Raw genomic sequence first — 17,231 nt, 5'->3', positions numbered from 1 at the left:
GCCCACAGTCAGAGATTGAGAAACTTCCATCATTATAAATGTGGCCTGTGGCGCCCACCTCATTTTAACTAGCTTGATGCAAAGGAGTGATTGGGGCCTGACTTCTGCCTCCTACAAACTAGTCTTTTTCAATGGTGTGCACTTCTTTCTGTCCCCCAAAGGGATTTGTTAAATGTGATTTTCAGCAGGAAATGTGCTTTTTTAATTTGTTAGCCATAATGGAAATGCATAGATAAACAGAATCTGTGTGAATATAGTCAGATTTGGGAGTGGGGGACAGGATAGGGGAAACAAAGATAGAAAAAGCTCTGTCAAACACGAAATGAGGGGCAGCACAGGAATAAAGAAGCAGACGTAGAGAATGGACTTGAGGACACAGGGAGGGGGAAGGGTGAGCTGGGACGAAGTGAGAGAGTGGCATGGACATATATACACTACCCAATGCAAAATAGCTAGCTAGTGGGAAGCAGCCACATAGCACAGGGAGATCAGGTCGGTGCTTTGCGACCACCTAGAGGGGTGGGTTAGGGAGGGTGGGAGGGAGATGCAAGAGGGAAGGGATGTGGGGACATACGTATATGTATAGCTGATTCACTCTGTTATACAGCAGAAACTAACACACCATTGTAAAGCAATTAACCTCCAATAAAGATGTTAAAAAAACAAACAAACATGAAATGAGTATGTACTTGATTTTCATTTTTGTTTAAACCAGCCTTTTTATAAAATTTATTTCTTAATAAGACAACATTTTACAATGAGTATGATCAGCGTTTTGAAGAGAAAACATCTTACTGTGGAAGGACTTCTAGAAGAAAGAAAGACTCACCTAAGATTCCTGCAGGAAATCTAAAGAGAACTCCTGGTGGCGGGCCTCCCATCTGTGTTTTGTGGTGAGGGACCATAAACAACCCAGAGAAGGGCTTCCCTGGTGGCGCAGTTGTTGAGAGTCCGCTTGCCAATGCAGGGGACGCGGGTTCATGCCCCGGTCCGGGAGGATCCCACATGCCACGGAGCGGCTGGGCACGTGGGCCATGGCCGCTGAGCCTGCGCGTCAGGAGCCTGTGCTCCGCAACGGGAGAGGCAACAGTGAGAGGCCCGCGTACCACCAAAAAAAAAAAAAAAAAAAAAAAACAACCCAGAGAGAGAGAGAGAGATCCCAGTAACTGGAAGTTCCCCGGTGGCCCGGCCTCTGCTTCCTGCCCAGCTTCTGCTCATTTGCCATCTTTATTCTTCTGCTCCGTCCAGCCCCACAGATGGTCCAAGAGACTCAGAGGGGCCTTCAGGCTTCTACACCAATTTGAGTTTCATGGATGGTCCAAGAGACTCAGAGGGGCCTTCAGGCTTCTACACCAATTTGAGTTTCCCTCCTGGGCAAGTCAGTGTGTCTCATGGTAATATTCTGTCCTGAAACCATACAAGGAGAGGATGTAACAGTCTCTGACACTCCTGGGAGCACACCTGGAGGAAAGCCTGAGAGTGGTGGCCTGGAGGAAGCCCCCCGCCCTGGACCCTACTGTATGTCTGGGCAAGAGGCTCAGAACATTTCTCTAGTCTTGGCTAGAAAGGCTTCCTTAGAGCTTTGGCTTTTCTCTCGTCCTTCAGATGGATTCTGCATACCAGAATGGCAAATTGAAAAGCTTCACAGAATTAGCTTTTAATGTTAAAAATAAACAAAAAAGCAAGTTGAGGAATGACTGAAGAGAAAGCACACTCCAGCTGTCAGACAACTTTGAGAGCATTAGTGGATGTTCTAAATTTAAATATAATTTGTCCCTTTCTCCTTATCCCTGTAACACCCGAAGTTTCCTTTCACTTCCCTCCCTGCCTTCCACTAACCCCATTCCTGGTTTACTACCTGGCGATGATAATTATGTATATGCATCCTGAAAATTTAACCCTTCATGTGCCATTTCCTCTCTTTCGCTATTTTCTTTCCTTTTTTGTGGAAAATTATATAACAGAAACTTGCCATCTGCATGTTCTTCACTTTTAAAAAAAAATAAATTTTGGGGGCTTCCCTAGTGGCGCAGTGGTTGAGAGTCCGCCTGCCGATGCAGGGGACACAGGTTCGTGCCCCGGTCCGGGAAGATCCCGCATGCCGCGGAGTGGCTGGGCCCGTGAGCCATGGCCGCTGAGCCTGCGCGTCCGGAGCCTGTGCTCCGCAACGGGAGAGGCCAAAGCAGTGGGAGGCCCGCGTACCGCAAAAAATAAATAAATAAATAAATAAATAAATTATTTATTTATTTATTTATTTTTGGCTGCGTTGGGTCTTCGTTGCTGCACACGGGCTTTCTCTAGTTGTGGTAAGCGGGGGCTACTCTTAGTTGCGGTGCGCGGGCTTCTTGTTTTGAAAGAACAGTGATAAACTTTAATCAAATTAAAGTCAGGAATATAAAGATTCTGCCTCAATTTTTCTTTAATTTCCCACATATCACTTATTTTCCTACTGTCTGCTGAATTTTAACAGTCTGGGACAGCCTCTATGATTACAAATTTAAAAATACACATCCATAAGTCCTTAAACACAATTTTAAAAAACCAGAGTGTCAATGCCAAATTTCTGATTTTAATGAAAATTCTGAACATTAAATGAGCATTGCTGCATTTACAATGCTGACTTTTAAAAGCTATCTGAAAATAAAATATAGTAAAATTATTGCTTCCCAAAGTTATGTTGACATAATCTATACAAGGCAGAATTGAAACAATAGCAAACTGCATGAAAAGAGTTACATAACCAATCTTTATCCCTTCTTTTGGCATTTTATACAGCTCTACAAAGCTATCACGTTATAGTCCTTATCTTGAAAGGGATGTCCTGCCATCTAGATACTTAAATTCTATCCATGTTAAGATATATCCTGAGGATATTAGTGTGTTTACCCATAGGAATGACTTTAATTTTGCATGTTAAGCAGTACAGTACACGCTTGACAAATCTCAGTGTGAAGTTCTACAGGCATATTACTTTGCCAGATAATACAAAAAAATTCACAATGCAAAACCAAGAGTAGTTATTCTCATTATTTAAAAAAAAAAAAAAAAAGCAACACTTATTTCACAATCCCTGGACCTGTAAAATAGCCATTCTTTTAATTTACAGAATCGAGGGAAGTATTTCATTTTATTTTATTTTATTTTATTTATTAAATATGTTTCCTGCTCATACACAATGTTGATATCATTACCATGATTTTTTTTTGAAGATGTTGTGGGTAGGAGTTTATTAATTTGTTTATTTTTGCTGTGTTGGGTCTTCGTTCCTGTGCGAGGGCTTTCTCTAGTTACGGTGAGCGGGGGCCACTCTTCATCGTGGTACATGGGCCTCTCACTGTCGCGGCCTCTCTTGTTGTGGAGCACAGGCTCCAGACGCGCAGGCTCGGTAGTTGTGACTCACGGGCCTAGCCGCTCCACGGCATGTGGTATCCTCCCAGACCAGGGCTCGAACTCGTGTCCCCTGCACTAGCAGGCAGATTCTCAACCACTGCGCCACCAGGGAAGCCCGAGGGAAGTATTTTAAATGTCAGAACACACATGCTGAATGTGATTTAGTGTATCAGCACCAAAAATCTGAAAAGTCTACAAAAATTGTTTAGATGTGTAAGGTGCATACATGAATTATATTCAGTTTGAGGGAAGAAACGGTACCCCCAGATGCACTGATATTTAAGAAATAGCTGAATAACTTTCACCTTGGTTTATAACAAAATAAAAAAATACTGCTTTTAATTTTTCTTATATTTCATCTAAAATTTAGATCCAAAATTGAAGTGCTGCCTTTTACTGTGAATAGCAGTTTGATCGTTACATTTTTTTTACAACTTTATTGGAGTATAATTGCTTCACAATGGTGTATTAGTTTCTGTTTTATAACAAAGTGAATCAGTCATACATATACATCTGTTCCCATATCCCTTCCCTCTTGCGTCTCCCTCCCTCCCAGCCTCCCTATCCCACCCCTCCAGTTGGTCACAAGGCACCGAGCTGATCTCCCCGTGCTATGCGGCTGCTTCTCACTAGCTATCTACCTTACGTTTGGTAGTGTATATATGTCCATGCCTCTCTCTCGCTTTGTCACAGCTTACCCTTCCCCCTCCCCATATCCTCAAGTCCATTCTCAAGTAGGTCTGTGTCTTTATTCCTGTTTTACCCCTAGGTTCTTTTTTTTTGTTTTTTTTTTTAGTTTCTGCTTTATAACTACCCCTAGGTTCTTCATGACATTTTTTTTTCTTAGATTCCATATATATGTGTTAGCATACGGTATTTGTTTTTCTCTTTCTGACTTACTTCACTCTGTATGACAGACTCTAGGTCTATCCACCTCATTACAAATAGCTCAATTTCGTTTCTTTTTATGGCTGAGTAATATTCCATTGTATATATGTGCCACATCTTCTTTATCCATTCATCCAATGATGGACACTTAGGTTGTTTCCATCTCCGGGCTATTGTAAACAGAGCTGCAATGAACATTTTGGTACATGACTCTTTTTGAATTATGGTTTTCTCAGGGTATATGCCCAGTAGTGGGATTGCTGGATCATATGGTAGTTCTATTTGTAGTTTTTTAAGGAACCTCCATACTGTTCTCCATAGTGGCTGTACCAATTCACATTCCCACCAGCAGTGCAAGAGTGTTCCCTTTTCTCCACACCCTCTCCAGCATTTATTGTTTCTAGATTTTTTGATGATGGCCATTCTGACTGGTGTGAGATGATATCTCATTGTAGTTTTGATTTGCATTTCTCTAATGATTAATGATGTTGAGCATTCTTTCATGTGTTTGTTGGCAATCTGTATATCTTCTTTGGAGAAATGTCTATTTAGGTCTTCTGCCCATTTTGGATTGGGTTGTTTGTTTTCTTGCTATTGAGCTGCATGAGCTGCTTATAAATTTTGGAGATTAATCCTTTGTCAGTTGCTCCATTTGCAAATATTTTCTCCCATTCTGAGGGTTGTCTTTTGGTCTTGTTTATGGTTTCCTTTGCTGTGCAAAAGCTTTGAAGTTTCATTAGGTCCCATGTGTTTATTTTCGTTTTTATTTCCATTACTCTAGGAGGTGGGTCAAAAAGGATCTTGCTGTGATTTATGTCATAGAGTGTTCTGCCTATGTTTTCCTCTAAGAGTTTGATAGTTTCTGGCCTTACATTTAGGTCTTTAATCCATTTTGAGCTTATTTTTGTGTATGGTGTTAGGGAGTGATCTAATCTCATACTTTTACATGTCCCTGTCCAGTTTTCCCAGCACCACTTATTGAAGAGGCTGTCCTTTCTCCACTGTACATTCCTGCCTCCTTTATCAAAGATAAGGTGACCATATGTGCGTGGGTTTATCTCTGGGCTTTCTATCCTGTTCCATTGATCTATCTTTCTGTTTTTGTGCCAGTACCACGCTGCCTTGATTACTGTAGCTTTGTAGTATAGTCTGAAGTCAGGGAGCCTGATTCCTCCAGCTCCATTTTTCGTTCTCAAGATTGCTTTTCGGGATCTTTTGTGTTTCCATACAAATTGTGAAAATTTTTTTTCTAGTTCTGTGAAAAGTGCCAGTGGTAGTTTGTTAGGGATTGCATTGAATCTGTAGATTGCTTTGGGTAGTAGAGTCATTTTGACAATGTTGATTTTTCCAATCCAGGAACATGGTATATCTCTCCATCTATTTGTATCATCTTTAATTTCTTTCATCAGTGTCTTATAATTTTCTGCATACAGGTCTTTTGCCTCCTTAGGTAGGTTTATTCCTAGATATTTTATTCTTTTTGTTGCAATGGTAAATGGGAGTGTTTTCTTGATTTCATTTTCAGATTTTTCATCATTAGTGTACAGGAATGCCAGAGGTTTCTGTACATTAATTCTTTATCCTGCTACTTTACCAAATTCATTGATTAGCTCTAGTAGTTTTCTGGTAGCATCTTTAGGATTCTCTATGTATAGTATCATGTCATCTGCAAACAGTGACAGCTTTACTTCTTCTTTTCCGATTTGGATTCCTTTTATTTCCTTTTCTTCTCTGATTGCTGTGACTAAAACTTCCAAAACTATGTTGAATAAGAGTGGTGAGAGTGGGCAATCTCGTCTTGTTCCTGATCTTAGTGGAAATGGTTTCAGTTTTTCACCATTGAGGACGATGTTGGCTGTGGGTTTGTCATATACGGCCTTTATTATGTTGAGGAAAGTTCCCTCTATGCCTACTTTCTGCAGGGTTTTTATCATAAATAGGTGTTGAATTTTGTCGAAAGCTTTCTCTGCATCTATTGAGATAATCATATGGTTTTTCTCCTTCAATTTATTAATATGGTGTATCACGTTGATTGATTTGCGTATATTGAAGAATCCTTGCATTCCTGGAATAAACCCCACTTGATCATGGTGTATGATCCTTTTAATGTGCTGTTGGATTCTGTTTGCTAGTATTTTGTTGAGGATATGTTCCAGTTTAAGACACTTCACACAACAGATATTTAATGCCCTAAAAATTTTTTTAAACTTGAGTCATTTTGTGAACATCTGAAGTTAGATCTCTTATATTGTTATGTAGAGTTGGGTATAAAGTCATTGTGTGTCAAATAAAAATTATTTTTAGATGTTATCAGTCCCAATCAGTAATTAGGACTTTTCTAAATATGTCGTCATCTTTTCAGGCAAAAATTACTATCATGAAGTTAGATGAAAGTAAATACAGAATTTCTTGGTTTTCAATCCAAAATTACTGTGGCATTAAAGCATGCCTCTTTCCAAACCATTTGATCAATGCTGATGACACTTAAATAAGGAAAACTTAGGCCAGTATTGCTCTAACTGTACTGACATGCTGTCCTGAATGACCTACCAAGGCTGGGGAAGGGACCTGGCCTGGTTCCCCAGCTCTGTGAAGTTGCCCCCTCCTGTCTTACTCTAAATAACTTATACAAAATCAACTTATGCACACTGTTAACACAAAATCCAGCAAGCTACAGCCCTGATGCCACCTACATGTATATATTTACTTTTTACTGTGTACATTAAACAAAGAATTCTGTTGTGCTCTTCACATATTGGATATAAGTACTCATATTTTATTTCTAGGTTTCTTGGGAAGGGAAGAGAAAGACTAAGAAAAGAAATAGAACAGGGGAGTCAGACTGTAAAGTAACAACACAACTAGCCCAATATCTTTTTAATTTAAAAGATACTACCATCAAAAGGTTATATATATTTTTATATATATTTATATATATATATTTATATATAAAAGAAAAGTCTCCTTCCTAAAATCCATATTATCCCATGATAGATTTTCACAGTGACTAGTATATATATCGATATAGTTTTCAAATCTCTTCAGTTGTCCATTGGGTAATGGTTTTGGAATTAAAAGATGCCATTATCATCGTAGTCTGAACATTGTACCATTAGAGAGATGTGCTTAGAAATGGTTCAGTGATTTGCTCATTATGATGACTATTTACAAAGATGTCTATTTAGCTTAGCAATAAATAATCCTGATACCAAAAGAGATAATGGTTATGCACACACCGAGATGGCTGCATGCTCTTAAAATATTTACATGTAGTTTTTCCATTAGGGCTTTCCCATTAGCAAGTGAAAGTGAGCTCTCTTCAATTTTCTCCACATCAGTCTTGCTTCTGGGGAATGCATCCTTCCATTTCTACAGCTTCGGGCCATCCTTCATATTTGTTTGTGTCCTTATTGTTCTTTATGTGCTGTTCAAAAGGGATTTTTGTCATAATGCCTTTTCCACCACAGAAGACCCAGTTGTCTCTAAAACCAAGATGAGTAATAGATGTACTCCCCAATTCAGCAATGGGCTGCCAGGCCTCATCATTGAGTTTGGTTGGTCCATCATCATATGTTCCCATTAAGACTATTGTTCCATCTTGTATGGCCTTCAGAAACTCAATAAATGAGGCCACATTTCCTCCCCACATGTCAAAATATCTGGTGTCTATTAGATCTCCTGTTTTTCCATTTACCTAGGCAACATTGATTCCTCTTCCAACATTATTCTCAACACCACTCATTAAAACATTATCCTCCAGGCAGATTTTGGGTCCTACCACACTGGCTGCTCCACTTGCCATTTTAAAAGCAAAGTGCTTCTCAGGGCAAGCTTTTGAGATCCCACATTTATATCTGGGAGGTTTTGTGGAACGTGCAACTGCGTCCATTGCTGACCTTGCAAATAGATTTCCTAAACTCGCATCCATTTTTATTTCAAATGCTTGAGAAATAACATAGAATGTCAGTAAAAATACTGCCACAGCTACCACCAACTTTGCAGCACCTGCTACCCTCATGTTTGGTTTTTCAGTCTGTGGCACTTTTCATTAAATAAGCTCTGGCCTCCCGCCTGCCTCTCTGCCTTGCGCGCCCGCTCGCTCCTCCAGCGCCTCCCCGGTGCGCAGGCTTCTCCTTGCAGTAGCTTCTCTTGTTGCGGAGCACGGGCTCTAGGCGCGTGGGCTTCAGTAGTTGTGGCACGTGGGCTCAGTAGTTGTGGCATGCAGGCTCAGTAGTTGTGGCGCACAGGCTTAGCTGCTGCGTGGCATGTGGGATCTTCCCAGACCACGGCTCGAACCCATGTCCCCTGCATTGGCAGGCGGATTCTTAACTACTGCGCCACCAGGGAAGCCCTGTTCTTCACTTTTGACCCCAATCATGTATTAATGGATAGAAAGTATTTCAGTCTCCTTATTTTTCTCTGCCATTGCTGATGCATTACTAGGCTCCTCTTATCTGGGCATTAGCTCATTGCTTATCTGAGTCTTCACTGGCTTCTGTTTTGCCTTGATCTCTTGGTTATGATGTCTATAGGTCTTGTCTCTATGGAGAATTAGATAGTAAACTGGCGACAGCAGTCCTTTGATTGGAGCTTAGCTTTTTCAAATGCTCAGAATTTTTTTTTATTACTTATTTGTACTTTTTTATGGCTAACATTTTTCTGATTCTTTGCCTGAAAGTTTTTTTTTAATTATTTAGTTTTGGCTGCATTGCGTCTTCATTGCTGCGCGCGGGCTTTCTCTAGTTGTGGCGAGCTGGGGCTACTCTTCGTTGCGGTGCACAGACTTCTCATTGCGGTGGCTTCTCTTGCTGGGGAGCACGGGCTCTAGGCACATGTCAGATGTTTTTTCAAGCATGCTTCTTCTGAAACCTCAACATATCTCCAGATCAATGATTCCCAAACTTCTGGGAATTGTAACAACCTATCCTTACGTTTGGTTTGTATGAGATCCTACCTCCCTTTTCACCCTATCAATCCTCCAGGAAGAAGAGAGCAACATTTTTTGGTTTTTAATGTAAAAACATGTAAAAAATTTTTTAGTTTTGAGGGGGCTTGGGGATGACATGACACTCAGTGGTATATTGGAAAAGACGTTGCAAAAAAGGAATCACTGCTGTGAATCTTGGAATAAGGTCATTTTAATCTCACTATTTCCTTTTTTTTTAATTGAGGTAGAAAATGCATAACATGAAATCTACCCTGTTAACAAATTAAGTGTACATACAGTATTATTAAATATATGCACATTGGTATACAGAAAATTTCTAGAACTTTCTCATCTTGCAGAAACATTGAACAGCAACTCTGCATCCCCCCTACCTCTAGCCCCTGGCAACCACCATTCTACTTTCTGCTTTTATGAGTTTGACAACTTTAGATCCTTCATGTGAGTGAAATCATGCAACATTTGTTTTTCTGGCTTATTTCACTTAGGTTAGTGTCCTCAAGTTTCATCCATGTTGTAGTATATGGCAGATTAATCTCACTATTTCCTGAAGTGTGAATATAAGACCCTTAAGGAAAAAAAAAAAGTCTTTTATAGTTTCTATGGGCTGTTTAAGGTTACAAATGCTTACAGTTAAGGCTTATGTTTGGGGGATCCTGGGGGGATATAAGGTCCAATTCTTTTTTATATAATGATGAAGTAACATAAAAGATTCTAGGAGAGCATGTACAAAGAAGAGTCCTTGAAAATGCATATTATCATTATTGCAGTTATCTCCTTGAGACTTAGCCATAATGACCCCAAATCAATAAATGTCCATCCATGAGGACTGTACAAATGTGGGAGGTTTTGCTGTAACCCTTGAGGAAAGAACTGTATGACAAAAACAAAAAACCCTCCTTCTCCAAAAAGAGATTATGATTAATTAAGAGACAACTCTAGTTGACGGTAGAGAAAGCTCAAAGATGTTGTATTAGTTATTTACTGCTACACAATAAATTAGTCCAAAATTTGCAGGCTAAATAAAACAACAATGAATATCTATTATCTCATACAGTTTCCGTGGGTCAGAAATTTGGGACTGGCTTATCTAGATAGTCCTTGGCTTGGGGGTCTCTGATGAGGTTGCAGTCAAGATGTCAGTGGGGGCCAGTCATCTGAAAGTTTGAGGTTGGAGAATCTGTTTCCAAATTGGCTCACTCACATGCCTATTGTCATGAGGACTTAGTTCCTCATCACATGGACATCTCCATTGCACTGCTTGAGCATCCTAACAACATGGCAACTGGCTTCTCCCAGACCAAGTGATCTAAGAAAAAGCAAGAAGGAAGCTGCAGTGCCTTTAATGACCTAGTCTTAGAATTCACATATTGTCACTTCCACCACATTCTTTTCATTAGAATGGAGTCACTAAGTCTAGCCCACATTCAAGGGGAGCAGAATTCGGCTCCACCTAAAAAGGGAGTATTTGATAAGGGGATGGGAGACCCATGAAGCAGAAGGGAAGAACAGGATCTGGACCAGATACTCTAGTGATACCTGGAGACAAAGAGAAAGAGAATGTGGACACAAACTCCAGTCTGTGGCTGGCATGGGGGCTAGTAGTGGGGGAGGGAACTGGGGGAACAACTGGACAGCCAAACCAGAGAAATGATACAGGTAAGAGTAGTGCCTTTGACCATGAGCAAGGGTGGATGCCCCAGGCCAGCCCAGGAGCTTGGCACTGCTGGAGGGGGAAGTACTTTTCGCCGATATGACTTTCCTGTTGCTATCAGGCCTTCTTCACTAGAGATTCTTCTTCAGCTCAGCAAGGAGCTGGCTCAGAACCCAGACTCCACATGGGAGGAGGGCTAACGTCTTGGTGCTGTTTGCCTCTGGAGCTGCCCCTTTGAACATGTCCACCTGTTGGCATGTTCAGAACTCCATGCCTTAAGAGTGAGCCCTGGGCTTCCCTGGTGGCGCAGTGGTTGAGAGTCCGCCTGCCGATGCAGGGGACCACGGGTTCGTGCCCCGGTCCGGGAAGACCCCACATGCCGTGGAGCGGCTGGGCCCGTGAGCCATGGCCGCTGAGCCTGCGCGTCTGGAGCCTGTGCTCCGCAACGGGAGAGGCCACAACAGTGAGAGGCCCGCGTACTGGAAAGAAAAAAAAATAGTGAGCCCTTTTCTGTTTTCACTATGGAGTTTGATTCCAGGGATGGCCTCTGTGTTTCCTCCAAAGCCTCTTTCTTTTTTTTTTTTTTTTTTTGCGTTATGTGGGCCTCTCACTGTTGTGGCCTCTCCCGTTGCGGAGCACAGGCTCCGGACGCACAGGCCCAGCGGCCATGGCTCACGGGCCCAGCCGCTCCACGGCATGTGGGGTCTTCCCGGACCGGGGCACGAACCCGTGTCCCCTGCATCGGCAGGCGGACTCAACCACTGTGCCACCAGGGAAGCCCCAAAGCCTCTTTCTGAAACTGAACTTTTGTTTACCTCCTAAATTGCCCTTCTAGCCTCCTTAGACTGAGTTGATTTGTCTTGATGGATGAATCCGATTCTTGAACTCATCCTCTTTGGCTCCACTTTTCTTGGCAGAGAACACAGGAAGATAGTTTTTCTTATGTGCGTGTTCGGGGAGCATTTTTTTTCTTTGTTTTTCTGTCTCAGCCACAACCCGTGGGCGAGCCCAGCACCTGGGACCTTGACAAGCCTCTGTGTGTTCATGGGTTGAGGTCATCTAGGGAGTTCCTCCCAGTGTCGTTCGTCATGTCCCCGAATTCCAGAGCAGACCGCAGTTTCCCAAATCCCAGGCTCATGGAAATTGGGGGAATTACTTTTCTGGAGCCAGCTTTATCTTACTTGTCCGTGTTCCATTCATGCAAATTGGAAATCCTCCCGCAACTAAACTGTGTGCCGCCCTTCTGCCTGGGAAATGCAGCTGTTCATGCTTAATGCTTTTGCTCAACGCCTTTCTAATCTCTCAGCTTTACACTGTTTAAATGGCAGCCAGCTGATTGAGAACAGATAATGTTTTTTCTGATTATTAATAAAGTACAAGGAAATGAATTCATACGGTTCTAGTTCCGCTTCTGCCAGCCTCCTGGAATGAGTGTAGGCAAATGTTGAACCAGCGCCCGTCCCAAACCTCATCTGTAAAATGAGAATTTGGACAAGATGGATCTTAGGGTCCTTCTACATCTAAAGGTCACTGGCTATATGATAATTTAAGAACATGGAAGTATTAATAGGGTAGGATTTATTTACCACAAGAGGAGAATCTCAGTACTATCTCCTGTGAAGCATCCCACCAGAAAGGGCCTGTCTGTCAGCCGGTGCTTTTCCTCTGCACGTGGAATCAGCAATTCTTCTTTCATGTTTGGAAACAGACTTTAAAGTGGACCTTTTTCACTTAAAACCTCACATAAATGTTGGGTTTTTTTGTTTTGTTTTGTTTTGTTTTTTGCGGTACGCGGGCCTCTCACTGTTGTGGCCTCTCCCGTTGTGGAGCACAGGCTCCGGACGCGCAGGCTCAGCGGCCATGGCTCACGGGCCCAGCTGCTCCATGGCATGTGGGATCTTCCTGGACCGGGGCACGAACCCGTGTCCCTTGCATCGGCAGGCAGATTCTCAACCACTGCGCCACCAGGGAAGTCCACATAAATGTTTTTAACATGTTTTAGGGAACTGGGGTTTATGCTTTGCTGATTGTTTCTTTTAAATCCATCTTTTCTAATATAACATTATTGCTTGTCAACATAGACTTGCCCTTTTGCACTTTTAAATAATTGCCCCAAACTTCACTCTGGTTTCTCCCACTAAAAGTCTGACCAGTGACCCCCAATTTTTAAATCTCATAAACTGACTAATAAGACAGCATTTTGCTATAGAGTCAGCCTTTATCTTTTGTCTCCTGGGTTTTATCTAAATTTTTTAATGAAATTGCTACTTTTGTATAGATTTTTACCATATGGTCTATGTTAATGTAAGCATAAGAATACAGCATCAGCAACTCTGGCCATTTTATTGCTCTAGTTGAGTAGCTGGGTCAGGAACATAAACAGAGCATCTCTAAACATTGGCCTGTTTGTACCTATGAACAGCTGAGGACAAATTTTTAAAAAGCCACAGTAATCAAAATTTCTGCCCAAATGGTAAAACATGCCCTTGTACAAACTCTGGAATAAAAGTAGTTATAACTAGCTAGCCCCCCAAAATCTTTTTAATGACAAAGGAAGCCAGTCTCTTGGAATGGTTCCTAAAGTCTTGCTACTTAAACCTTTACATGAAAGCACAAAACCTGGTGTATATTTTGGTAACAGCATCAGTACACTCAGCTACTCAGGTTTGTTGATCATTTACTCAGTGCCAGGCACTGGGATACAGAATAGAACTTGAGAGAAGTTGGCCTGTCCTTACCAGCACTGAGCCCACAGTCTAATGGGGTGCGAAGACACAGTTAAAGCCCTGAGAAATTGCTGTGATGAGGGTAAATAGAACCATACAAGAACGAGGAAGGAGGCCCTCGTTCTATTTATTGAAATATAATTGATTTACAATGTTGGTTAATTTCTGCTGTACAGCAAAGTGACTCAGTTATACATTATATATACATTCTTTTTTATATTCTTTTCATTATGGCTTATCTCAGGATACTGAATATTGTTCCCTGTGCTATAGAGTAGGACCTTGTTTTTTCTATACGTAATAGTTTGCATCAACTAACCCCAAACTCCCGGTCCATCCCTCCCCTCCCCCAACCTTGGCAACCACAAGTCTGTTCTCTGTCTGTGAGTCTGTTTCATAGATAGGTTCATTTGTGTCATATTTTAGATTCCACATATAGGTGGTATCATGTGGTATTTGTCTTTCTCTTTCTGACTTACTTTGCTTAGCATGGTAATCTCTGGGTCCATTCATGTAGCTGCAAATGGCATTATTTCATTCTCTTTTATGGCTGAGTAATATTCCATTGTGTGTGTGTTTATGTATATATTTATACACCACATCTTCTTTATCTATTCATATGTTGATGGACATTTAGATTGTTTCCATGTCTTGGCTGTTGTAAATAGTGCTGCAGTGAACATTGGGGTGCATCTATCTTTTCAAATTATAGTTTTCTCCAGATATATGCCCAGTTGTAGGATTGCTGGATCATATGGCAACTCTATGTTTAGTCTTTTGTGGAACCTCCATACTGTTCTCCAGAGTGGCTGCACCAATTTACATTCCCACCAGCAGTGTAGGGAGGGTTCCCTTTTCTCCACACCCTCTCCAGCATTTGTTATTTATAGACTTTTTTTAATGATGGCCCTTCTGACCAGTGTGAGGTGGTACCTTATTGTAGTTTTGATTTGCATTTCTCTAATAATTAACAACGTTGAACATCTTTTCATGTGCCTTTTGGCCATTTCTATGTCTTCTTTAGAGAAATGTCTATTTAGGTCTTCTGCCCATTTTTCAATTTGGTTATTTGGTTTTTTAAAATTTTATTTATATTTATTTATTTATTTTTGGCTGTGTTGGGTCTTCGTTTCTGTGCGTGGGCTTTCTCTAGTTGTGGCGAGCGGGGGCCACTCTTCATCGCGGTGCGCGGGCCTCTCACTGTCGTGGCCTCTCTTGTTGCGGAGCACAAGCTCTAGACACGCAGGCTCAGTAGTTGTGGCTCACAGGCCTAGTTGCTCCGTGGCATGTGGGATCTTCCCAGACCAGGGCTCGAACCCGTGTCCCCTGCATTGGCAGGCAGATTCTCAACCACTGCGCCACTGGGAAAGCCCATGTTATTTGTTTTTTTGTTATTGAGTTGTATGAGCTGTTCATATATTTTGGAAATTAAACCCTTGTTGGTTGCATCATTTGCAAATATTTTCTCCCAGTTCATAGGTTGTCTTTTTGTTTTGTTTATGGTTTCCTTTGCTGTGCAAAGGCTTATACGTTTGATTAGGTCCCATTTGTTTACTTTTGCTTTTATTTCTATTGCCTTGGGATACTGACCTAAGAAAACATTGGTACAATTTAGATCAGAGAATGTTTTGCCTATGTTCTCTTTTAGGAGTTTTATGGTATCGTGCCTTATGTTTAAGTCTTTAAGCCATTTTGAGTTTATTTTTGTGTATGGTGTGAGGGTTTCTTATAACTTCATTGATTTACATGTGGCTGTCCAACTTACCCAACACCACTTGCTGAAGAGACTGTCCTCCCCATTGTATATTCTTGAGGAGGCCCCCATTCTAAATAGGGGGAAGGGGGATGAGGAAAGACGTCAAGGGAGGTTTGTCAAACAAAAAGATAACTGAGATCTAAAGGATATCTAGGGGTTAACCAGGCAAAGATGGGGAGGAATGGGAAATGGGGAGAATGTTCCAGGAAAAGGAATGACATGACCAAAGGCTAGGGGCCAGGGAGAGCAGGACACATTTGAGGAGCACTGAAGTTCATTATGGCTGGAGCTCAGAGTTCAGGAGGGACGAGGCAAGAAAGGAGGCTGGGAACATACTCAGGGCCAGATCTTATTTATTCTGGATTTTATAGTTTAAATAAATGTAGTCATTTTGAACCCTTCTCCCCTTTCTGGCAGTTAAATATTTTCTCAAGATGAAGATGTAAATCTGAAGCATATCTAAGCCCAAAGAGGAGACATTTTCAGTAATAGAAGGATTGTTTGGCTCTGCCCAGGAATGTTTACTAACTGTTAACATTGACTTTTAAAGTTTTCTATTAAAAAAAAAAAAAAAAAGGGCTTCCGTGGTGGCTCAGTGGTTAAGAATCCGCCTGCCAATGCAGGGGACACAGGTTCAAGCCCTGGTCCGTGAAGATCCCATGCGCTGTGGAACAAATAAGCCCGTGCACCACAACTACTGAGCCTGCACTCTAGAGCCCGCGAGCCACAACTACTGAGCCCACACACCACAACTACTAAAGCCCACACGCCTAGAGCCCGTGCTCTGCAATAAGAGAAGCCACCACAATGAGAAGCCTGCGCACCACAACGAAGAGTAGCCCCCGCTCACCGCAACTAGAGAAAGCCCACGTGCAGCAACAAAGACCCAACACAGCCAAAAATAAATAAATAAATACATTTATAAAAATAAAAAAATAAAGTTTTCATAGGATTCCTGCCTATATAAGGTACTTTCTAAGAAGATGACATCTTCTTAATGATTTGCAAAACAAAACACGAAGCATATTTTCAAATACTGATTTTCCCATTAAACATTCATTGAAACCATTCAAATCTAATGAAAAGGACTGGCGTTCTCAGACTGTTTTATTCTAAGATGTGGTAGGACTCTAACTATGTGGTCGTGGTAGAGTTAACATCTGCTGAGCATTCAGCATGAGCAGGATAATTCTGACCTGTTTGGGGTTACAAGTCCAAACTGCTTACCCAGAGCCTCTCAGAAAATACCCCTGAAACATTTCAGGCCGGAGTGTGAATGGTGAGCCGTGACCACTGTTTAGGATTCTCACAGTTGTGTAATCTTTTCTCCAAAAGACATTAATGTTTTCATTATCTTGTTTTTCTTTTCTTCTTGATAACTTGTAGACATACCTAATCTCCTTGCCTTGACACTGAAAACCGCTGCAAACTAGTCTGGCCTCCAGTTCTCAAGATATCTTTTCCTTCTCTCCAAACCCCTCACCCTCCAACAAAACAAAGCAAGAAGGGACACTTCAGCAATACTGGGTTGTGTAGAGAGGCACCACAGGAGCCTAGGGAAAGCTCTGGGTTTGGACTCGGAAAACGTAGATTCATGTCCTGGACACACCACTCCCAGGCTTGGGGACTTTGCACAAGACACTGAACGTTAGTGAACCTCAATATCTTTATCTGTAAAATGACTCGCTTAGCTGATTGTTGGGAAAGTCAAAATGAAATAATAGGTATAAAAACTCTTTGTGGGCTGTAAACCCTAACGCCAACATACAGCGACATCTCACCTCTTCGAGCAGGCTGACCCCCTCGCTTGGAATTTCCTTACCAACCCCACCCACTGCCTTTAACTTTGAAAGCCCTTTTCCTCTTCCATGA

The 17,231-nt window shown here is 41.6% G+C and overlaps 1 protein-coding gene and 1 pseudogene across 3 annotated transcripts in view; one reads left to right on the top strand and one right to left on the bottom strand.

The window, feature by feature from the left end:
• The window catches only part of IGFBP7 (insulin like growth factor binding protein 7), a gene marked incomplete at its 5' end in the record, with an annotated part of 78,300 nt that overhangs the window by 35,732 nt on the left and 25,337 nt on the right, over positions 1-17,231 (top strand). The gene's annotated exons all lie outside the window — the stretch shown is intronic.
• LOC307060133 (protein FAM3C-like) lies at positions 7,613-8,296 on the bottom strand (annotated as a pseudogene). The gene has a single exon. The product of its transcript is annotated as a protein FAM3C-like (transcript).

The sequence above is a fragment of the Hyperoodon ampullatus genome, assembly GCF_949752795.1.
Source record: "Hyperoodon ampullatus genome assembly, chromosome: 1".
Taxonomy (NCBI): domain Eukaryota; kingdom Metazoa; phylum Chordata; class Mammalia; order Artiodactyla; family Ziphiidae; genus Hyperoodon; species Hyperoodon ampullatus.
The sequence above is the reverse complement of the archived record's forward strand: the minus strand, read 5'-3'. Positions and strand labels throughout refer to the sequence as shown.